The sequence below is a fragment of the Pteropus medius genome, unplaced genomic scaffold (assembly GCF_902729225.1).
Source record: "Pteropus medius unplaced genomic scaffold, Ma_sr-lr_union100, whole genome shotgun sequence".
Taxonomy (NCBI): Eukaryota; Metazoa; Chordata; class Mammalia; order Chiroptera; family Pteropodidae; genus Pteropus; species Pteropus medius.
The window spans coordinates 4,452,613-4,457,640 of NW_024354911.1; positions in this window are offsets into that span (position 1 = coordinate 4,452,613).

Here is a 5,028-nt window from a genome sequence, read left to right on the forward strand (position 1 = left end):
ATGTAAACTGATCTATAGTGACAGAAAGCACACCATCGATTGCCTGGGTACAGAGTAGGGAGGGGGATGTTCGAGTAGGAAGGGGTGGAAGGGAAGGGTTACAAATGGACATGAGGAATCTTTTGGGGGTGATGGATATGTTTATTATCTCCATTGTAGTGATGGTTTCAGGGTGTATATATATGGTAAACTTATTGTGCTCTCTAAATATTGTGCAGTATATTGTATGTTAATTTTGCCTCAATAAATGTATTAAAAATATTAAGTGCCTAAAAATAAATCATGCTAAGGACATGCAAAGCCTCTACACATTAAAGTCTAATATGTTATTGTGAGACATTTAGATAGGTCCAAAAAAATGAAGGGAACCACCATAATCTTAGATTGAATAACTCAGTATTCTAAAGATGTTGATCCTTCCCAAACTGAAACTGATCTAAATCTTAACTGTGTTTTATTTTTTGACAAGTTAGTCTGAAAATGTATACGGGGTTAAAAAAAGACCAAGGATAGCCAAGACACTCTTGAAACATAAAGTAAAAGATTTTACATTATCAAATATCAAATTAGTGAGGTACTGGTATAGGCATAAACAAATAGACCAGTGGAATAGAATAAAAAGCCCCAAAACAGATCTACACATTTATAGACACTTGATATTGGACAGAGGTAGGAGAGCAGAGTCACTGAGAAATGGCTAATAAAAGGCACTGGGTCATTTGGGTACCTATAAGGATTCCTCTCACAGTACACAAAAACCAATTCCAAGGTAGATTAAACACCTAAACATGAAGTGTAAAACTACACAGCTCTGAGAAGATAGATAGTATAGGAGACTACCCTCATGATCCCGAGTAGAGAAAGATTTTTTTAAACAAGAAACAAAATTCACTAATGATAAAAGAAAAGGCAGCAATAAAAAAGGACGAACTACATTAAAATTAAGAACTTTATTCCCTAAAGATATTGTAAAGAGAATGAAAAAACAAGCGACAGGTGTTGAGGACAAGACATTTGCAACTAACAAACACCTTGTCAAAACTACAATGAGATACCACCACAAATCCTACAGAATGGCAAAATTTTAAGAGTCTGTTGGTGTGTGTGTGGAGCAACAGGAACTCGCATAAACTGCCAGTGGAAGCTGCAACTGGCATGCCACTTTGGAAAGATGTCTGATATTATCTAATAAAGTTGAGCACAGGTGTAACACATGATCCAGAAATTTCACTGTTAGTTTATATACTAAGGGAATTTCTATACATGTTAATCAGCAATGTACACATAGGAATACTGGATATAGAGGATCGGCGGAAACATGGCGGAGTGAGAGACATCCCCAGATCTCTCCCCTTGAAACAACAATAAGCTGAATATCTAAAACTCGACAAAAACCACCCAAACTGTATACCAGCAAGTCTGAGCGTGGGATCTGTGCATAAGAGCTACCACAAGTCAAAACCCTGGGTGTCAGGTGGTGGACAAGGAATAATAAAGAAGCTGCCTCTCGCAGTCACTGGAGCTCCCTGCAGGAGGAGGGGGAAGGGTGAAGGTGCGGGAACTTCCCTGAACAGCCCTGCTTGGGAGTGCAGTGAGCACCCGGCAGCAGGGGGCAGGGCCCAGTCAGCAGGGCAAAAGACAGAGAAGCAGGGATGGGATTTTTACCGGCTCAGTTGCAAAACCGAGGCTGAGCCACAGCCCCCAACTCCCAACCCAGAGGGCCCCTCCTCCCATACCCTCTGAGAACGAGCACCACAGAGCCCAAGGGGAACCTGCTGAGTAAATGCTGCCGAGACTGTCGCTGACACTGGCAGGAACTGAAATTGAGAGTAGTGAGTGGAACTAAACATAAAAAAGTAAAAAGTCATTTTTAGGTTTTATATAAAGCAGGGATCCAAGAGGCTTACACGCCACCTACTGGAAACCAAAAGAAAAGCGCCTTTTATGCAGCAGGCTAAAGAGAGACCTTTTTATAATAAATATTCCTTCTGGAAAAACAACAGAATACACTTCCATTAATGCCCAGGCAGAGAAATAGTCCATTAAACACCATGAACAACCAACGAAACAAGGCATCTCAGAAAGAAAGGAATATTGTATGTAATCCTAAGAAACTGGGGAAATTCCGTATGTTCTATTTATAGTAAAATGAATAAACAAATTTTAGTACTCTCATTCCATGGAATGTTATATAGATGCTGAGCAGCTAAAAAATAGAAAAGGCCAGTGATCTATGCATGTCCTCCTTATAATAAGATATTGACAGACAACATTGCCGAGAAGAAAATTAAATATAGTTCTCAGGAACCAACCATAGCAATGGCAGGGAGTATCTGGGCATTTGTCAACATGTAGCAGACACTGTGCTAAGCTCTTTTAAGATATCTCTACTTCCCACAACCATTTAGTAAAGTAGGAATTATTTTGCAGGTAAGAAAAATGAGAGACAGAAAGTTTAAGTGACTTGCCTGAGGTCACACAGTAGCAGCTAGCAAAAGTGGGGTTTTAAAACCAGGCATCATTCCTTCTATTGAAGTAGAAACTGTTGATTGCCCTGCAACAACCATTCACCACCATTCCTTTCTATCAGAACCCTGATTTTATACTGATATGTCCCCTCCTCTGGGAGAGCAGAGCGAAAGATGGAACAAGTTTGGCTCCCTGATTGACTCTAGAGCAGTGCAGCCATGCCATACCATTTGGATGTTTTTGCTTCTTTTTATTTTTTCCTTTATTTTAGTTTGGGAAACAACTCTTAGGCTAAGTAGTCCTATAATTGTTAAGTTTCTTGAATCAAGAAGGCAAACTTTCCATTTCCTTCCAAACATACATTACAAGTATTATAGAACCCAAATCAAATGGGTATGCCATATGCTACAGGATCTAAAACAGGACTGATCTATACAGCCTCCAGCGGAGCACCAAGCAAGAGGGCCTGTGAGTGTGAAGGGACTACACAGGCATTGTGATAGTAGTGCTCCAAGAAGCTTAAGATGTCCAAGAGAGCACTATGGACCAGATCCATGCTTCACCCTGTTCCCTTACTCATTTGCCTTGTGAAGGTCATAGGTCCCTGCCTGACAGAAGCCCAGACAGCTCTGCCCCTCCCACTTTTCCATGCTCAGCACTCCTCCTAGTCCAAAACAGATAATCCCAAAGTGGAAATCCAGGGCCATGACACTATTACAAGCTAAGAAGTTTCCTGCTCTCAATCTGGATAGGAAGTCCTATTATTGTCAAGGAACTATCATGCCCTCCTCACTGCTTTGCTGCTGACGTTCTTATCACCTGGCCCCTGTGCTTTCAATACCTCTCCCTCTCCCCATTCAGTAATCCATCCTCCTAGCTCTTCTAGTGTCCTCCTGGTGGCAGGTTAGGGAAAAAGGTGTCTGATTGCCCAGGGCTGTGGCTGCCAACACAAAGCTTTCTCTCTTCATATCCTAAGATCTTTCATGCCTTCTCTTTTGTCTTCTGGGAGTTTTCTCAAACCTTCAAAGCTGTGCTCTGACTCTGGCCTTTGGGTGTGGCATGTGGTGGGCTGTGTCTCTGGCATCAGTAAAGGCCTTACACAGTGTGCACTTCAGAGAGCAGCTTGGATGAAACCTCAGAGGCCTGGAGCTGCAGGAAAAATGAGTTCATGAGGATTGTTTGGTCCCACTTCAGTTTCTGTTCCAATGCGAGAATACACTTACTCCTTAAAACCTTTCAGATCACATAGGTAGTGTTAACAGACTGATGTTTCTGTCAAAGCCAAAGCCTTAGGTTAATTTCGGAACAGACAGGACTCTGCTAGTTCCTCGTATAAATGTGGGATCTGCTCCTTGGTCTTCCAGATCAGGATCCTGAATGGGACACCCGGAGCCTCCATTTCCCTCTGAATTTCTGGAATCAAATTGTCTTTTGTTTTTTGATTTTTTTTTTTTTTTCCTCTCATTTTAGAGTCCTTGAAGAGAGAACCAATAGGCCAGGTCTGGAAGCAATTTGGGTGGGGGAGGGTGTGTCTTGAGACCCACCCAGCTCTTTAGTCTTTGTTCAGCATAGGCAGTGGAGCCATGGCTGCTCGCTCTGGCTGTTTTGTAGAATTGCAAAACTAGTGAGGAGTGATAAGGAATTAAGGCTACTGTGTGCATGTGACCAGAAGCCACATCAGGCTCCACCATGACTGGCTGCTGTCGCTGGTGTTCTTCACTTTCTGCAGCTCCTGCCTCTTTAGTTCTCCGTCGAAACTAAGGTCGGCTCCGGGCACCTCATCTGGCCTTGCCACCACTCATAAACCCACGCTGAGTGTCCGACAAACAAGAGCCCCAGAGCACCTCCATAACAACCAGAGGGGGCCCACTTGCTGCTGCAGCCACAAAGTGCCAGCACCCTATTTGGATTTTTACATGAAAAATAAAGTTCTATTTTGTTCAAGCTACTGTTGTTTTGTCTCTACGGCTAAATAAAAAGTTCTAGTATTGTATATTAGAAAGTAGCTAAGAGAGTAGACCTCGAACGTTCTCACAGGAAGAAAAAATTGTATCTCTGTGAGATGATGGATATTAACCAAAATTTTTGTGGTAATCATTGTGCAAGATATACATATAGCAAACTATTATGTTGTACACCTTAAACTTATACAATGTTATTTGTCAATTATATCTCAATGAAATGGAGAGGGGAGGTAGTTCTGGCAAGCCTAGAAAGAAGCAGAAGAAATATGTGCGAGGTGCTGGCAGCTTAGCAGCTCTCCTGGGGAGCCAAAAGGAAAGGCCCCAGGTGCCTTCCTCCACATCAGTTTGGTGTAGAGCATTTCCCTGCTCCTCTAGACTCCATCTGCTCTATGGCCTTCCCACAATCTCGGGCTTCTGCTTTCCCCAAAATCTCACCTTGGAATATATTTATTGGGTCTTATCCCTGACCTTTTAGCTCCTTTATGAACTTGGTGATCCACAACTAAAAATAGCTAATATGGACTCCCAAGAAGATTCATTTTGATGCTAACCCTAAGAAAATTTATTCATTGAAATAGACACCCCATGATCAATC